Here is a 20364-nt window from a genome sequence, read left to right as displayed (position 1 = left end):
ACCCACTCCTGGTTTTAGCTTATGAATACTGATGCAAAAATACTGAGCAAATACTGACCATGTAAAAGAGGCATTACTATTGAAAATGAGCCAATTTTCCGGCACATTTTGCACAAATAACTGGTGTGCATGCTTTGCATCACATCTACCAACTGTATTACACACTTTACTAAGCTTCTTACTGTATGCCTCGTCTGACAAGGGGGTTGGCTTTGCAGAGAAGGGTTGTGGGTTTGCAGGAAATGGCCAGGGCCTCAGAGCACATCTGTACACCAAAAACATTTTTATATTTTTTTTTGGAGTAGAACTACCTCAACTGATATGTGGCATGAACTAGCCTGTTTTTTTGGCGCACCCACATAATACCCGCTGGTGTAAAATGTACAATACTCTAAATTCATAAGACCTCTTTCACACAAGCGTTACAGATTCTTTCAGAGTCTATTCAGGTAAAAACTGATGGTTTTGCAGGTAAGTTCGAACAGTTTTGTCTGCTATTGCGTTCATGTTTCAGTTTTTTCCGCCCTGGTCCAATCAATTTTTGCTGCATTTTTCACACGCGTACCTGAATAATAACAATCTACATCTCCTAGTAAACATCAGTGAAAAACGCATTGCATCCGGATGCCTTTCATTTTTCACTGAAGCCACATTCACTTCTATGGAACCAGAGTTGCGTGAAAAACACAGAATATAGAACATGCTGCGATTTTTCCTCAACGCAGAAATGATACGTGAAAAACTAATGTCCACAGACCCATTGAAATTAATGGGTCAGGATTTAGTCCGGATGCTTTGCGTTTGCTTCATGCATTGCACCCGGACGGAAAAAGTAAATTTGGCTAATATTAAAGGGGTTGTCTCATCATCGACAATGGGAGCATATCGCTAGGATTGTCTTATAGGTGCAGGTCCCACTGCAGGGACCCACACCTATATTGAGAACGGACCCCCAAAAGTAAATGCGCATGCGCAGCAGCCCTCCATTCATTTTCGATGGGATCGGCGAAAATAGCCACGTGTTGGCTCGGATATTTCGGATGTGATGCAGATTACATAATGGAAATCAGACGTGTGTGAACAGGGCTTTACATGGCGAAGCTTTAGGCCCCTTTCATACGAGCGTGACGGATTGGCTCTGTATGCGTTCAGGGTCCGTTAAGTTGAAATCGCACCATTTTGCAAGCAAATTCCTGTGAGTTTTGTCTGCGATTGCGTTCAATTGTTCAGTTTTTTCTGCGGGGGGGGGCAAGGCGTTTTGATGCGTTTTTCACGCGTGATAAAAACATCTCTTAAAGGGCTGCGTGAAAAACACAGAATTTGGCCTCATGCACGCGACCGTTGTTTCATTCCGTGTCCGTTGTTCTATTTTTCGTGATTTTCTGCGGACCCATTGACTTTTAATGGGTCCGTTGAAAACTCGGCTAATGCACCGTTTGTCATCCGTGTCCGTGGTCCGTGATCCGTGGTTCCAGTCCGTCCAAAAAATATAACCTGTCCTATTTTTCTCACGGAAAACGGTTCGTGGACCCATTCAAGTCAATGGGTTCGTGAAAAAACGCGGAGGCACACAAGATTGTCATCCGCGTCCATTTTTTTCCTATCATTTGCATGGCAAACTTGACTTAGACTTTTTTTTACTTTCCTTCATGTCTGGTGATCCTCCAAAAATAAAGGAAGACACACGGAAACAAAAAGGGAAACGGATCACGGAACAACGGAACCCCTTTTTGCAGAATGTAACACAACAGCGGTCGTGTGCATGAGGCCTATAGAACATGCTGCGTTTTTCACACATAACGCAGAACTGATGCATGGAAAAAAAACGCTCATGTACACAGACCCATTGAAATGAATGGGTCCGGATTCAGTGCAGGTACAATGCGTTCACGTCACGCATTGCACCTGCGCGGAAAACTCGCTCGTGTGAAAGGGGCCTTAGCGTTACTCTCTTCAGTTTAAACAGTTTAAAACCAGACCTGAGATGCACCAGATGTGCAGGTATAGAGAGAAAGAAAAAGGCGAGGGTTATTCCAATCTAGTGGAGGACTCCAAGAGACAGGATATAACTAGAGGCGCCAGTGGATGGAGAACAAGAAAAGGTAAAAAGGCAGAGGCAGGAGAAAAGAATGTAAAAGGGGAGGCAGCTGGAAGGGGTGTTCACACTGAAAGAATTCGGTGTGTGGGAAAGGATATAGGAAAGTGACTTAATAAGTCATAAAGCTTACACCCCTATGAGAAGCGCCAAAAAAAAAACAGGGTATATTGGAGATAAATTTTTTTGTATGCAATAAAGGTGTGGTAAGTCATATACCCAGATCAGGGTAACCAGGAGAAGAAGGTGAAGTCAGTGGACAGTAGACACACCACTATAGCGTACTGTAGTCAACAATAAGTAAAAGTATTTACATATAATCACCCTATAAGGGTATATTAGAAAAGCCAAAAATAATAATCAACTCACTTCACGGGGGGTGGCCGGCTGGATAAGCTCAAGACACCAGCATGGACCAATACCCCCCAATCCGGAGTGCCTGTAGAGTCGTCCACACTGACAGTTGCCCAGTAGGAAAAGGAAAGGCTTCACTTCAGTCGTATTGTTTGAAGACTTTGGCTTCTTTTTTATTTCATAAAAGGCTCAACGCGTTTCGGGGTATGCAGACCCCTTCTTCAGGAGCAAGTACAAATAAAATACAGATAAAAATAAGCTTATAATAGTAATACCTGGTGGCCCTATATATAGGGCTTATGAGGGAAGGCCAATATGGTGTCTTTTGGCGCCAAAAAGGAGGGGGTGGGGACCACATGGGACACTGAGGGCGTAGACCGCCTCCTCTCTCATCCTTTTCCTACTGGGCAACTGTCAGTGTGGACGACTCAACAGGCACTCCGGATTGGGGGGTATTGGTCCATGCTGGTGTCTTGAGCTTATCCAGCCGGCCACCCCCCGTGAAGTGAGTTGATTATTATTTTTGGCTTTTCTAATATACCCTTATAGGGTGATTATATGTGAATACTTTTACTTATTGTTGACTACAGTACGCTATAGTGGTGTGTCTACTGTCCACTGACTTCACCTTCTTCTCCTGGTTACCCTGATCTGGGTATATGACTTACCACACCTTTATTGCATACAAAAATTTATCTCCAATATACCCTGTTTTTTTTATGGTGCTTCTCATAGGGGTGTAAGCTTTATGACTTATTAAGTCACTTTCCTATATGCACCAGATGTGCCAGATTTCTCATAGCGGTGCTAGGTGATAGATTTGGCACATATTTATAGACATGTTAGATGCTTTTCCTTTTTTATACCACTTGTTTGCATTTCCAAAATTGTGGCTTACGTCTGTTACATGTTAGGGCTGATGCTCATGACCACGCCATGTTTTGCGGTCCACCCAATAATTGAAATGCCTATTCTTGTGCGCAAAACAGACAAGAATAGGAAATGTTCTATTTTTTTTTTTTTGCGGGGCCACAGAACGGAAACAACGGATGCGGACAGCACACAGAGTGTTGGCCGCATCTTTTGTGGCTCCTTTGAAGTGAATGAGTTCCGCATCTGCGTTATCACGTTCGTGTGCATAGGCCCTTAGGCAGACCAAACAGATTAGATCTATGTCAGACAAACCCACCAACTCCAGCGGATTCAGCCGACCATCTAATTTGTATGGTAGCCTCCCAACTCTCCCCAACTGCTGATGTCAGAGGGATAAGGATTGAGCATGCTGGATTTCAAATGCCTGATTGTCAGTCAGCTTCTTTCTTCCTCTCACCATTCACTACATATGCATCCTCAGCCAAACCGAACCAGCGAGCATGCATAAGTACGGGAGGATTGGGAGCGATATACTTATCGTATATGTTCTACAGTGCACAGAAACTCCTATCTCCATGAAATGCGCTAGGCTGGTAATTGAGTCAGCCAACTATAGCTGACAGCTTGCAGCTGCCCACCTCCCAAAAATTAAAAAAACATGAGGTGTAACAATGTATCACAGGCTGAACTAACATAAAAATGCAGCATTTTATACATTGCAACATTTTCCAAGCCCCATCACCACTTGTGTCCTATTAGTCCCATACTATGGCTGTGTGCAGGAGTGAATCTCCAATATTAATCGGCAGGTTATTTTTAGGTATAAAACGATGTATGGATGACTTTCTTAATATATCTTTATGGCAGTTAGCGCACAGTTTTTTTTAATACATGGCTTATCCCTGCATAGGTAAAGATGTAAAACGTAACATTCTGCCTTCCTATAGCCACCACTAGAGGGAGCCTAGGAGCTTACTACCTACTGTATTATTACTAAATCCAATAGATCACTATGGAGTGAGATCCTAGGGCTGCCTCTTGTAAACTGGGGTGCCTAAGTGTATTCCTACTGTATATATATAGGATGACTATACTAGATATTAAGTATGCCGGTGTTTTGTCATACAATATATAATATTGAAGGAAAGAAGAAAAAAAGGGAAATAAAATATCCTAATAAAAAATAAATTAATCTCTCACACATTGGTCTCCATATCGCTGTCATAAAAAAATGCAAATTTTTTGGGACAGCTATAAAAAATAAAAAATAAAGGAATTTGCTGTTGCTTTTGGTTGTCATCCCAAAATTGTAGCAATTATAAATAAAATGCTAAGTATAGGAACTGATGTACAAAAAAAGTTATTACCTCCAGAATACAGACAGTTTTAGGAATTAATTGCATCCTCCTTGTAAGAACAATTCTGGAAGGCCTGTTCTTATAAATCTATGTTTTGCCATTCCTTTATTATTCCTTCTAGAAGTCATGAATGAATTGACAGCAGTTTGCCATAAAGATCTATCTGGGTGTTATCAGCGTGGGCGCGTCCCTGCTGGATAGTGTCAGACTGTGCAGGGACACGCTCTCAACTAACAATTCATGAGTAGCTTCTAGTAAGGCCTCTTTCACACGACCGTCTTTTTATTCCGTTTGCGGGCTGTTTTTTGCATTCCGTATACGGTCCGTATACGGAACCATTTATTTCAATGGTTCCGCAAAAAATATGTACTCCATATGCATTCTGTTTCCGTATTTCCGTTTTTCCATTCCGTTGAAAGATAGAACATGTCCTATTATTTCCCGCAAATCACGTTCCGTGGCTCCATTTAAGTCAATGAGTCCGCAAAAAAAAAACAGAACACATACGGAATGTACTCCGTATGTCTTTCATATCCGTTCCGTTTTTGCGGAACCATCCATTGAAAATGTTATGCCCAGCCCAATTTTTTCTATGCAATTACTGTATACTGTATATGCCATACGGAAAAACAGAACGGAAACGGAAACACTACGGAAAAAAAACAAAAAACAGAACAATGGATCCGTGAAAAACGGATGGCAAAATACTGAAAAAGTCATACGGTTGTGTGAAAGAGGCCTTAGAATTAGGCTACGTCTACATGACGACATTTGTCGCGCGACAATAAGTCGCACGACAGAGCACAACAACACTGCAACATTTGTAGCGCAACATTTTGTTGCACCAATGTCGTGCGTAAATTTTTATAATGGCAGTCTATGGTGTCGCACTGCAACATGCAACATGCTGCGACTGTGACGCAACAGTCGCAGAAAAATCCATCTTAAATGGATTTTCTGCGACTGTTGCGTCGCAGTCGCAGCATGTTGCATGTTGCAGTGCGACACCATAGACTGCCATTATAAAAATTGCTGAGCGACATTAGTGCGACAAATGTCGTCGTGTAGATGTAGCCTAAGGCTACATGCACACGACCGTATGTGTTTTGCGGTCCGCAAATTGAGGATCCGCAAAAAAAACAGATGACGTTCCGTTTGGCATCCGTTTTTTTGGGGGCGGATCCATTGTAATAATGCCTATCCCTGTCGGCAAACTAGAAAAAAATGGGACATGCACTATTTTTTTTGCGGAGCAATGGAACGGACATACTGATGCGGACAGCACACGGTGTTTTTTGCGAACCCATTGAAATAAATGGGTCCGCATCCTATCCGCAAAAAAAACAAAACGGAACGGACACGGAAACAAAATACGGTCGTGTGCATGAGGCCTAACAGAGGAATGGCACTAGATAGAGTTTTTACGAAAAAATGCTCCCGAATGATGACATAAGGAAAGCAAGTCGTTACTAAAACTAAAAAGAGATGTCAGGAGAGGGGACAGGTCCTCTTTTTAGGGCTAATTACAAGTCTATTAGCTCATTAGGGAAAGATCAAAAGGGAACGGCACAACATAGAAACCATAACAATCCAATACGGATGGATAAAGCAGACGCCGCCGCCATCCCCCTAAATGCCTAATACCTGGAGCAGACGCGGAATCAATTGCTCTCAGATTAAACACTGTCGTTATTGCCACTTTCTCCTGCAATCTGTCCCTCCTGACAATAGCCTCCTGTAGATTTATGTAACCACTCCCCAGCTGTCTGCACGGGTAGCAATGAAGATATTTCACCCTACCGCTGGGTAACAATTGGAATATTGCTCCGCACCGTCCCCCTCGCAGAGAACAAGAGGATGAGATTGAGTTGGGAACCTCTGCGCAGAAGGTCACAGTGATCAGATCCTCGCGAAAAAGGGATTCGATTTGATTTTCAGAATTGCTTGTCCGACCTTCTTTTACTTATTAATAGTTGTTTTCTAAAGTTCTTTTTACTCTTTTTTTCTTCTTCTCTCATTATTGTCCCCAAAAGACAAAACTTTTTTTTTGGTGCGCAATAAAAAGTAGCGAGACTTTGATCTCTTGAACTGTCTATGTGAGCTTTCCGCAGCCGAAATGGAGGCTTAAAACAATGCGCACTTTATTGTTGGCACTTGCTGAGCTCCCGGAGACAGAAAAGACTGATTTATTAGCTTGTCAGGGGAAGCATTGTTGAAGGAGGCAATCAAAAAGCATTTACCTAGCTAAACTAAAATTACTGCCTTTTCACTGGCTAATTTGTATAACTCCCATGGAGGAGCTTGGAAAGTGTTTGATGAGGCATAAAATGATGATTAATGAATTTATTGCCTTGCTTCTCATCAAACACAAAGTGGTAAATCCCCCCTCCCCGCTTTCTCTATGGAAGGCCACGCACTCGTCGCACGGACCGAAAGCTCTAACTTCCAGGTTAATAACGAGAACTGTACTTCTGACATATCGAATGACATGAAACTCCAGCTCCGGTTATTTGGATGCAGCTCTGGGACCAAGAATTGCATCTGCATGGAGTTTGTTCGACCAGTTTGTTCAATCGCACATTGCAAAAAATGACTAATATGGGCCCTAAGCCCTTGTTCACAGTTCCGTGTCAGTGTGACGTCCGTGAAAAAAAAAAAGTACGTGTTTTATCCGTGAAGGTGTCCGTGATTCGTGTGTCAGTTTTTTTCATCCATGTGTCATCTGTAATTCATCGATGTTGCTCAACTTAAGATAAATTTCCAAAAAATCTCCTATCGGTCTTCAGTGAAAAACGGACACAACACGGATGTGTGTCAGTGATTTTCACGGACCCATAGACCTCAATAGGCGAGCTTGGTCCGCATCACGGATCAAAGTAGTGCATGTCCCTGTGATTTATTTTTTTTTACTGACCCGCGGTCAGTAAAAAAAAAAATACTGAAATGTGAACAGACACATTTAAATCAATGGGTACGTGTTGTCCGCAGAAGATGCCAACAGCACACGTCAGTGAAAAACGGAAATGTGAACGAGGCCTAAGGATAGGACAACGCAACACGTGGCCAAATATTGCAGTGAAGCGGTACCCGCATATCTGCTGTATTTAGTGTGACTGTTGTGTCTTGTGTCATTCGTCTGCACGAGCCCTAATTGCGGCAAGGGCGTGGACACATATGGCACAGCCAAAGATCGCATGATAGCACAACTGGTGCAAGGGAATAGGGTTCTAGTCTATCGCTGTACTGCGATCTTTGACTGTGCCATGGGTGTCACGCCCTTGCCACGATTAGGGCTCATGCACAGGAACGTATTTTCTTTCCGTGTCCGTTACATATTTTTTTGCAGATCTATTCATTTCAATGGGTCCGCAAAAAAAAACTGAAGTTACTCCGTGTGCATTCTGCTTCCGTATGTCCGTATATCCGTTCCACAAAAGAATAGAACATGTCCTATTATTGTCCACGTTACGGACAAGGATAGGACTGTTCTATTAGGGGTCAGCTGTTCTGTTCTGCAAAATATGGAATGCACACAAACGTCATCCGTATTTTTTGTGGATCTGTTTTTTGAGGACCGCAAAAATACATATGGTCGTGAGCATGAGCCCTAACTCCATTTAAATGGAACACACTTAGGCCTCATGCTCACGTCCGTATCCGTTTCCGTCAGCGAACCATGGATTTGTAAAATACTTTCATATGCACTTTTCGTTTTTCTCACTTCCAACCATAGAAATGACTATTCTTTTCTGTATGGCCTCATGCACGACTGTATTTTTGGTCCGTGTCCGATCCGCATTTTTTCCTGATCCCATGCATTTCTATGGATCTGCAAAAAATATGTCATGTCATCCATGTGCTGTCTGCATCAGTGCGGCTAAGGCCACAAAAGATAGAACCTGTCCTATTCTTGTCTGTATGGCAGACAAGGCTAAATTTTTTTACAGTGGTCCCCGTGAAAATTGCGGGATGCGCACTAATGGTATCTGTAATTTGCAGATCGGCGACTTGTGGACCTCAAAACGGGTACGGTCGTGTGCAGGAGGTCTATTGAGGACATGTTCTAGAACTGGCAGAATGGCCACACGGATGTGCAAAAAATTTGGATGTGGCCTCATAGAAATGAATGGGTCAGTGTGGTATCGGCAAAATATGCAGATAGCACACAGATGAAAAATATGGTCGTGTGGAAAAGAATATCCTTCAAGGCCTACTAATATGCAGTTTGACTAGACAATACAATATCATACCCTCAATTATTCTACTAAATTTGCCATATGTAGATTTCAAAATTAGGCCATTGTTTTGCATTAGCTGCATTATTGGCTAAAAACATGTTTGCAATTGAATGTTTAAAAAAAAAATATTGCTCCATTTGCGTCTGCAGCCTGTGATTTGAATTTTTTATCCTTTCTTGGGGTTAAAAGTCCATGATCGGAGTTGTCTCGCATGAGTGTGTGCTGTATAAAGCAGCATGGATCCGCCGCCTGTACATGTACGCCAGATGTCAGGAAGGGTTCAAGTTTATTTGATTTGGTTGTTAGGATGTCAGCTTAGCCTTAGATTCACATTCAGGAAAGCAGAGAGAGGGGCTACAGACTGAGCCACCAGAAAGCAAGGATTTTACACAGAACAGGACTGAGCAGCCTGCTACTTATGAGAATACATGGAGGCTACAGAGGACAAACAGAGCAAAAAAAAACAAAAACTGCAATTATGTTTTTTTAATCCAATAATACAGCCAAGGCAATTAAAAATAACCTAAAGGCTATGGACCCTACAGGAAAGCTTCCTGGAGGGTGGATGCAAGGGGGCCACCTGAGACCTCCTCATGGCCACCAGCCAGGTTAGTAATGATCTGATGCTTCTCTACTGACTTCTGAATTCAACTGGAGTAGTAGCACAGAACATGGCAGATGGCGCTTGCCGCCACACAGTCGCAGTTTTTAGGGAGGTATTTTGTGCTGCACTGTGGTATTGGGCTCTGCTGGGGTGGTATTTTGTGCTGCAATATGGTGGTAAGTGGCCCCTCCTACTTAAAGGGGTTATCCCATGACTAATGGAAAAAAAAAAATCAGACATCATAAAGTACACAACAATCTATTTCTAACAAAGCTAGAACAAGTCCTGTACCTCACATGGATCCAGAGATCTCCCCAATCATTGTTCTGCTAGATTTATATCAAGCTGGCAGCTCAAGGGGAGTGTCTGTTCTGCTGCAGTTCAGGGGCCGTGTCCATGATCTCCCTATCACAGCTCAGGGGCCGTGTCCATGATCTCCCTATCACAGCTCAGGGGGCGTGTCCATGCTCTCCCTATCACAGCTCAGGGGCCGTGTCCATGCTCTCCCTATCACAGCTCAGGGGCCGTGTCCATGATCTCCCTATCACAGCTCAGGGGCCGTGTCCATGATCTCCCTATCACAGCTCAGGGGCCGTGTCCATGATCTCCCTATCACAGCTCAGGGGCCGTGTCCATGATCTCCCTATGACAGCTCAGGGGGCGTGTCCATTCTGCTGTAGCTCTCTTCCTATCACAGCTCAGGAGGCAGTTGAAGGATGAAACTGAGCATGTGCGGCGATCTCAGTGAGCAGGACAAAGAAATAAAAAAAGAACAAACAGCAGGAGGCACTATACTGCTACATTTTAATGAAAAACTCAGTAGCTATACTAAGTTTTTAATGACATGCAATTCCAAAAATGTTCAGATCCAGGTGCTGGTTTGAAAACTGTAGAATATTTTTCATGGGACAACCCCTTTAAGTTGGCTCTGCCATCTGTCAGTTTGGACCCAACTACAAAATGAAGGTAATATTGTGTGCTATAACTAATTCAATTTAGGTGCAGTGTTACTTTAAGTTGGCTATATATACCGGATGAACCCCCTCACTCCGACTGAAGAAGGGGTGAGCTGGAGACTTTTAGACAAATAAATCAATGCATGAAAAGATTTTAGGGACTGATCTTTACATCAGTCCCTTAAGCAGACAATTAGATAATTAAAACGGGTAAAAATTGTCTTTTTATGGTGTTCCAGATTATAGAATTACATAAAATACAATGTTTGAAATTGCATAGAGAGCATATTAAAAGGGGTGAAACCACATATCTGTCTTACTGAAATTAATGCACCAAATTACATTTTATTAGGTTAATGGTGTATTTGAAAATGCTTATTTCATTTTGTAAAACCACATTTGATAGAAGTGAAATGTCTCTTTTTGAACGGTAAGATGAGCTGCCATTATTCTGGGTAAAGTAGTACGAGATATTAGTGTCAGGATTTACTAAATCCACATGCGCTAATACAGAATCTCAACAATAGGCTATCGGGTTTACGAATGTTTAGTGTAATGGACGATGTCTGTAAAAATGATTCATCCAGCAGCCAGACTATTAATGTTTTAACATCAAAGCACGGTGGATTTATAGCATCTCTGTCAGGTCTTTTATCTTAGGTCAGCAGAGGGTAGAGGGAGAAGACACCAATCTCAGAGGTATATCCATTTCTTTCATTCGATACAGTATTTTCAAGTAAAATGCTATTTAAATGCTAGTAGGATATATAGAAAAAACATGCGAGTCTTGCTTCTCCTGTCCACATGGGCTGATTGACAGCTTTCCTTCAGTCATGAGTTCCTATGCTGTGAGAACTTGTCAATTACTATGTGTGGGCTCAGGACGCACAACCCAAAGACCTACAGAAGATTCTACAAACCGCGAAAACCTCTGTTCATGCATCTACTTCCCTGACCAAGAATGGTGTTCAAAGAAGGGCACCACGAAGGAAACCTCTGCTATCCCAAAAAATCCATTGCGCCCTGTCTCAAGTTTTCCAGAGACCACCTGGAATTTTCACAATGCTTCTGGGAAAATTAGCTATAAAAAGATTAGACAAAATTCCATTTTTTAGCACAAGTTCACAAAGAAAATTGCACATCAAGACCAAAACCTTATGCCCACTATGATGTAGGGTGGAGGGAGGATCAAGGTTTAGGGCTGCTTTGCCGCCTCAGGGCCTGGACATTTTGCAATCAATCAGGAAATATTGAATTCTAAGGTGTATCAATGCATTTTACAATAAAATTTAAGGGCAGCATTCAAGAACTCAAACTGAAGAGATGGGTGATGCAACAAGACAATGGCCCAAACCACATAAGTAAATCATCTAAAAAATGAATAAAAAAAAGATTGTTTGTGTTTTGGTGTTGCCAAGTCAAATTCATGGCCTAAAGAGGATTGTGAATGTTTGGGGGGGGGGGTTAGAAAACCCTCCCTCCTGGGCAGACCTGCAAAGGGAAGCAAACGTACCTGCTTCCCGATGCTAGTTCCAGCTCCTGCGCTCTCTGGTCTTCACTGCTCTTCTCGGGTCTCTGGATGTGAACCTCTGGTTTGACATCATTGACCACAGTGATGACCTGCTTCCATGGGCGTAGCTATAGGGGGTGCAGAGGTAGCAGTCGCTACCGAGCCCAAGACCCTTGTGCCACATAAGAAGACACACAATGCACTGAGGGAAGGGGGGCCCAAGCTGAACTCTTGCCCCAGGGCCCATGAGCCGTTAGCTGCGCCTCTGCTTCCCTTGCGTCATGTGTCCATTTGTTATGATTCTAGGGGAGCAGGTTACTGCAGTGGCCAGAGATTGGCTACAGCAGTGTAAAACCAGAGGTTTACATCCAGGAACCTGAGCAGATTAGCAGAGTCCAGAGAGCACAGGAGCTGAGAGGCAGCGTGCTCCTGGAGGGCCAAAAACCCCTCCAAACTGGGACAGCCCCTTTAATGCAAAAATCCACGTGTTTGCAAAGAGTTGGCATATTTTTTTCATGCAACCGTAAATGGTCCAGAACTGTTACTAAGGGCAATACAAGCATTTAGTCAAACAAACGTGTCAGTAGAGGTGACAAGTTAGTAATGTAAGAGCTGTGAAAGTGTATAGAATATTCTACCAAAGGTGGGATATCTAATTGTATAAACCTTTTACCTAATTTCCAGTGAAAATACTCATTAACATAAGATGAACAAGAGGTTTATGACACCACTTCATGCAGGCCTATAGAACTTTATGATCTAAAATGGAAGCAAGCAGAGAAAATCTATAAAAATAACCTTGGTCTCCCATTGACCCTAACTAGGTAGATCAAAGATGGCTAAACAGTTGGCCATTATCTACCAGTAAATCTTACAGAGGGAACCAGTTACACTTAACATTAGTCCTTCATGGTATTTATTTTCTTGATTCTGTTGGTGTTGATTACAGAGCAGGAAACAGCGGTGGAGTACCACTCTCATCTATGAAGATGGCATGACCACGGAGGGAGTGCAATAAGTAACACTTTGTGACTTATATTACCATTATGGGTTACTGTGGCGTCACAAAAATTGACAATAGGTTCTCCATGTACCACATATGCCTCTTTCTAGTCCACCACGTCTCCAAGCTCCAAAAGTGTTGATTCCATACCTGAAAAGTTAAAGAAGTCTTAAAAACCGGTACCTCATTAAGACAACTCTTGTCCATATGTGGTGTAAGAACATCTCCTGTTCTGGAGGACTCCATGTATTGTCCATGTTCTACATGTATGGCTATTAATCTGTCTTGCCTCTGCGTAATACCATATCTCCCCTGCAGTGGGTGCTGTAGGGCAAATGCCTGGCTGATGAGAAAACCCCTTTCATCTGGTAGCTAAAAAATATTTTTTTCAATACTTTTTCTACTGATCTTTTAAAATTGAAATGTTCTCCTAATTCACCTTGCAGTGTATTGTATGGTTTTTATTTTTAATTTTCCATGTCACTATTTATTAAAAATAAATAAAAATAAATCCATTTTTTTTCACACTGGCTACTGAGTCTAATAATATGTCATTACTTCCTGTTCTGTATAGATAATTTTGCAGCAGTCATCTTATTATCATCACAGGCAGGATTACAATTAAAAGTAACAATTATATACAGATAACACAGGAGCCACAGGATCTATGATGTCACAGCTTATCTACACCTCCCTCTGGTATGTACACAGATATCATCGGGTCCCATAGCATTTCTCTCTTCCTATTTCTGCCAGATTTAAAAAAATGTATTATCAAGTAAAAATCACGAACCCACTTGTCCAACACCACCATTTTGCTGGATTTCCAATTTTTTGTAAATAAGAGGAGGCCTTTTTTTAGTAAAAAGCGGAACAGGTGCTTTTTAAATACAGAGTTCATTCTCAATGTATTCATACCAGACAACTGGGAAAAAAAAAAACAATATTGATAAATCTCCCCTATATAGTTCTATGTCTCCTGCTTCCCTTCATATATTACAAGATTAAATTAGCTGCCTGTATCCACCACTAGAGGGAGCTCAATGAGTAGAGCTTTATAGAGCTACCATCGAAAGCAATAGAAGAAGTAAAAACTGTTTGCATGCAAGCTCCACCTAGTGGTGGCTTGAGGAACATGACGTAATTTTATGTTGGGAACAGGAGAAGGAGTTTAACATTGAGCCCCATGGCAGTGTTGTGCTCTGCCCCACTGATGAGTAGGCCACTGCTCTCCCTGTGCAGGTCACAGAACATGTCTAGAAAACTCTTCCATAGAACTGTCCATTGTCTATGATCATATACACAAAATAAAATATATAAAAACATATAAGAAGCAAGGATCTGGTTTTAAAGGGTTTCTGTCACCAGATTTAACCCTATTAAGCTAGCTGACATTAGCGATGCGCTAATGTCAGCTAAACCTAACTAGCCTATTCCTACTGTTATCTATGCCCCCGTTACGCCAGAAATATAACTTTTATAATATGCTAATTAGCCTCTAGGAGCGGGGGGGGGAGGCGTTGTTCCTGCTCCTAGAGGCTCCGTTTTCCCACCTTTGTCGCCTCCCTCCACGTCCTGATTGACAGGGCCAGGCAGCGCTCGCATCTGTCTGCCAGCCCGGTGCTCTGGTAAAATCTCACGCCGTTTAGCAATCGGCGCGGCGAGGGAAAGACTCTCGCAGGCTGCCAGCTTTCTCACCGCGCCGAATGCTAACCGGCGTGATATTTCCTCAGCGCACAGAGCTGGCAGACAGATGCGAGCGCTGCCTGGCCCTGTCAATCAGGATGTGGAGGGAGGCGACAAAGGTGGGAAAACTGAGCCTCTAGGAGGAGGAACAACGCCCCCCCCCTGATCCTAGAGGCTAATTAGCATATTATACAAGTTTGGTTTCTGGCGTAACGGGGGAATAGATAAAAGTAGGAATAGGCTAGTTAGGTTTAGCTAATGTTAGCTAGCTTAATAGGGTTAAATCTGGTGAAAGAAACCCATTAGGAAAAAAAATATCTATGTGATGGTAAAACCTTGTGTAATATTTTCTGCAGTCATACAGCATATGTCTGTCTCTGTCCTGATGTAAGACGTTTCATTTGTCCTCATGGAGCAATAAAGGTGTTAAGCGTCTATTGACCTTTCATTGGCCATAGGGACTACAGGGCCTAGAGATGTTGCGGAGGTTAACAGCCTGATCGGATTACAAATAGTATGACATTCGATGGACTGATAAGATGGATGGAGGGCAGAAACATATTATTGTCCTCCTTTTCTGTCACATCCATTTAAGCTGGCGAATATAAGTCCATTTTCGGAGTGTTTCTGCGTGATTTTAAGGCCTTGAGGCATGAGTAAATCAAAGCTGTGAATTTCCCCCTTGCTTTCTGCTCTCGTCTCTCGCAGCAGCCCTGTAATGTACGGGTTCAGAGAGTTGGAAAGAAGAAAAGCTTCTTGACACAAGCTGTAAATTTGTCCACCGGCAAGGCCTCTCATCGAGGAATGGGATGTGTCATCCTGAAGAGGATTGCAATGAGACTCATATCATGTCACGCAAGATATTCAGAAGCCAGAAAAATGAGACATCCCTTCCAAAAGCATACACAGATCTCATAGGGCCCCATAGCAAAATTTTGGATGGGCCACCCCCACCACACCCAACAGACACTCCTAGGCGGCACGGAAAGCAAAGCGCGTCTCCCCCGACTTCTCATGAATTAATTCTCATGAATTTAAGTTTTTTTTTTTATCGAGCTGAATTTTTTTTTATGAAAGGGATCCTATGATTAATGTAAAAAACGCAAATGAGACATCATATAGTACGTGGCGATCTCTAAGGCTGGGTTCACATCAGCACTGTGAACTCCGACAGCCTGTTCTGGCGGAGGAACAGACTGCCGGAATTCACTGTATCCGGCGTATGGACAGGCAAAAAATACAACATGCAACATTAGAAAGCCGGCATATTTGCCGGAGATCCCATTACAGTGAATAGGGATCCAGTGGTGCACGGTGATGTCCGGCCATTCCAGATACAGTAAACTCCGGTAGTCTGTTAATCCACCGGAACAGCCTGCCGGAGTTCACAGCTCATGTGAACCCAGTCTAGAACCAGACCCGTAACTCATATGGATCAAAAGACCTCCCAAATTCATTACTTCCATTGCTCTGCTAGACTTATTTCAAGCTGGCAACTTGAACTGGGGGTGCGTTCCTTCTCAGGTGGTATGTTTTTGCTCACTAGGCATGTTCTTTCTGCTGTCACAGCCTCTAACAGCTTCTAATAGATAGGGCTGGTGGCAGTTGAAAGATTGAACTGAGCATGTGCGACCACCACAGCGAGGTGGATAGAGAGATGAAAAAGAAAACAAACAGCAGGTGGACCTATAGATACAGAGGGTGCCATAGCTGCCTGGTGCCTGCACCTATACACAGCAGACTAGAGTTGATCTAATCGAAGTTTCCAAAATGGACTTTGATCCGAATTTCAAGAAAAATTTGATTTGTCGCAAAGCCGAATTTCCTCATGCTTTGTAATAACGAATCAATTTTGCCTGAAATGGCGTAAAAAAAAAAAACATACTCACCTTATCCATATGAGCGCGCAGAGGCAGTGGCCATCTTGATTAAAGATCCCTTGCAAAATCTCATGTGCGGTGACGTATGAAATCACCACGCCAGCCAGAGTGATGACGTAATCACGTGCCGTGCGAGATTTTACACGGGTTCTTTAATCAAAACGGCCATGGCCTCTTTGTGCTCAAAGGAAAAAGGTGAGTATTATTATTTAGCCTTTGTTTTTTTAACCCCTGAAAAGGCCTCCATTTTTACATCAGATGCCGCGATCAGCGATGAACGCATCTGAGGGGTTCCCCGTCAATGCGTCCGCTACTTACAAATAATTAGTTGTGAAGAAAATTTATTTGTGAAATTCGACGGAGCAGCTGAATCAAAGTTTTCATAACTTCACTCAACACTACAGCAGACACCCAGAGACATTGTGATCAGTGATAACCCTGATCATGGACGTTTAACCCCTCAGGTGCCATGTTCAGTTACCCCCCTCCCCGTACCGAGATCGATTGAGCCACTTAGTTGCTATGGCAGCCTTCTGAAGGTAGGCTCTTAGGCCTGCCACAGCTAACGTCCTGTGGAGCCCTGCCAGATGATCGCATGTTCAAATCCTCTAGGAGGACTTAAAGTACGTGAAAAAGGTTATGATTTTAAAAATATATTTAAAAAAAATCAAATAATCCCCTGTCCGCATATTCAAAATAAACAATAAAAATTAAACATCTTTAGTATCATTGTGTCCCAAAATGCTGTAATGGAAAAATAAAATCGTATTGGCCAATTCACTTTTTTTATCGCTTCACCTACCCAAAAATGGAATAAAAATATATCAAAAAGTTGTACACTCTCCAAAATGGTATAATTTAAAACTACAGATCGCCCTGCTAACCATGAGTCCTCACACAGCTCTGTAGACATAAATATGGCAATGCAAAGACATTTTTTTTCTAAAGTTTTTATTTTTTTAAGCATTAAAACCCCCCAAAAAACTATATAAATGTGGTACAGCTGTAATCGTACTGACCAAGAGAATGAAGTTAATATGTCAGCTTTTCTACATAGGGAATGCCGTAAACACAAAACCCATAAAACTGTGGTAGAATTGCATTATTTTTCCAATTCCACCCCATTTAGATTTTTTTTTTCCAGCTTCCCCCTACATCATACGCAATAGTAAATGGTGCCATTAGAAATAGCAACTTGTCCCCATAAGGCCCCTTTCACACGAGCGAGTATTCCGCGCGGGTGCGATGCGTGAGTTGAACGCATTGCACTCGCACTGAATCCTGACCCATTCATTTCTATGGGGCTGTTCACATGAGCGGTGATTTTCACGCATCACTTATGCGTTGCGTGAAAATCGCAGCATGCTCCTCTTTGTGCGTTGCGGTGCGATAATCCACGCAACGCAGGCCCCATAGAAGTGAATGGGGTTGCGTGAAAATCGCAAGCATCCGCAAGCAAGTGTGGATGCGGTGCGATTTTCACGCATGGGTTCTAGGTGACAGTCTATTCACTGTATTATTTTCCCTTATAACATGGTTATAATGGAAAATAATAGCATTCTGACTACAGAATGCATAGTATAATAGTGCTGGAAGGGATAAACAAATAAAAAAGTTAACTCACCTTATCCTCTTGTTCGCGTAGTTCGTTCCCGGTCTGCTAGCTGTGTGCTTGGGCTAAAGGACCTTTGATGACGTCAGATCACATGCTCATTCACCATGGTGATGGACCATGTGATTGGAGCATGTGATCTGACGTCACCACAGGTCATTCAGCCCAAGCACACAGCTAGCAGACCGGGAACGAACTACGCGAACAAGAGGATAAGGTGAGTTAACTTTTTTATTTTTTTAACCCTTCCAGCACTATTATACTATGCATTCTGTAGTCAGAATGCTATTATTTTCCCTTATAACCATGTTATAAGGGAAAATAATACAATCTTCAGAACATCAATCCCAAGCCCGAACTTCTGTGAAGAAGTTCGGGTTTGGGTACCAAACATGCGCGATTTTTCTCACGCGAGTGCAAAACGCATGACAATGTTTTGCACTCGCGCGGGAAAATTGCGCATTTTCCCGCAACGCACCCGGCTCTTATCCGGGCAAAAAACATGACGCCCGTGTGAAAGAGGCCTTAGGCTATGTAAACAGAAAAAAAAAAGTTATGGCTCCGGCAAGGGGTAAAAAAAAAAAAAAAAAGGAAGATCACTGGGTCAGGAGGGGGTTAAGGGGGACTTTGCTAAGTACCTAGAGTTTTCCATATAATTTTTTTTAACCACTGTTAACGAACTTTTTGATACAGGGATATCTTTCAAAATCCATGCTGCTGTGAAAATTTGGGTCAGTTCTCATGACACCTTACGTCAGATATACAGTATGTGTTGGTAGAATTGCTCAAAGGTTATACCATTATATAGATCTATAGGGGGTCATTTATCAAACTGGTGTAAAGTAGAACTGGCTTAGTTGCCCATAGCAACCAATCAGATTCCTCCTTTCATTTTTCACAGCTCCTTTGGAAAATGAAAGGAGGATTCTGATTGGTTGCTATGGGCAACTAAGCCAGTTTGATAAATGACCCCCATAGTGGCTTATGTTACCCACTGACTGCCAGTTTTGCAGAATGCCTCTATATAGAAATGTGTAGTTACTTACGCAGTACAGTAACTTATACAGTAGCAAAAAAGGTGCACTGATGTCTATTAACCCCTGTCTTGTGTTCCTTTCCTTTTATTTCTCCATTGAAAACCTGGGCAACTTTGCAGCAAAACAGAAGACTTTTGGTTGCAAAGGTGAATATAACTAATATACAATAATTAAGAAGGAACCATCAGCTCTATCTCTGGTAAATATTCGTATTCCCCACAAAATATAAGTTCTGGTAAACTTTTTGAAGAACGCTGCATCATGTGCTTCCTGCTATTCCTCCTGGAAATATATGACTAAATTGCCAAATGATCATTAGCCTTTCTATATCAAGGTTCACCGGCTGAGACTATTGGAACTAATTAATATATATTCACAAAGCAGATTTTTGGAGGAATAAGCTTGAATAAAATCCATGTACTTGATACAGAAATAACTCCATTCAGATGTGCGGAACAGATTTACAGATGTGGAAATTTATGCAACAAATCTGCTGTGTGAATACACCCTAATGCTTTGTAGGGGAAACAGTCAACTGACAAGACCAATGCCGGACTGGAGCACTAGAGGATCCTCCTGTGGGCCCAGGCTCTGATACCATAGAGGACCTCAAAGGTCCAGTAGATAAAACCCGTTTGGAGCTGCCTTTTGAGCCAATCACTTGCTACAAGGGTCTGTTAATTGATGATATGGGTGTTGGGCATCATTTCCTCTGGTGGGCCCAAGGAACCCCAGTCTGACACTGGACAAGGGCAGTGATAGTAGCCAGTTGTCAATGTATTGAGATATTTCTAGGAGGAATAATAGGAATAGCACAATGCAGAGTGCTAAAACTAATGCTCCAGAACTGTTATCTTATGGTGAACACAAGTACCTACTAAAACAGTCATGTCAGAGAAGCTGAACATTTGTTGTGAGCACCCTATGCTCTGAACCAGTTCTTGGAGGTATACCTTTTTAGGCTACTTTCACACTTGCGTTTGGGGTTCCGCTTGTGAGATCCGTTTGAGGGGTCTCACAAGTGGCCCCGAATGGATCCGTTCATCCCCAATGCATTCTGAATGGATAAGGATCCGTTCAGAATGCATCAGTTTGGCTCCGTTCCGCCTCCATTCCGCTCTGGAGGCGGACACCAAAACGCTGCTTGCCAAAGGGATC

This window comes from Bufo gargarizans, chromosome 10 (genome assembly GCF_014858855.1).
Source record: "Bufo gargarizans isolate SCDJY-AF-19 chromosome 10, ASM1485885v1, whole genome shotgun sequence".
NCBI classification, from domain to species: Eukaryota; Metazoa; Chordata; class Amphibia; order Anura; family Bufonidae; genus Bufo; species Bufo gargarizans.
The sequence above is the reverse complement of the archived record's forward strand: the minus strand, read 5'-3'. Positions refer to the sequence as shown.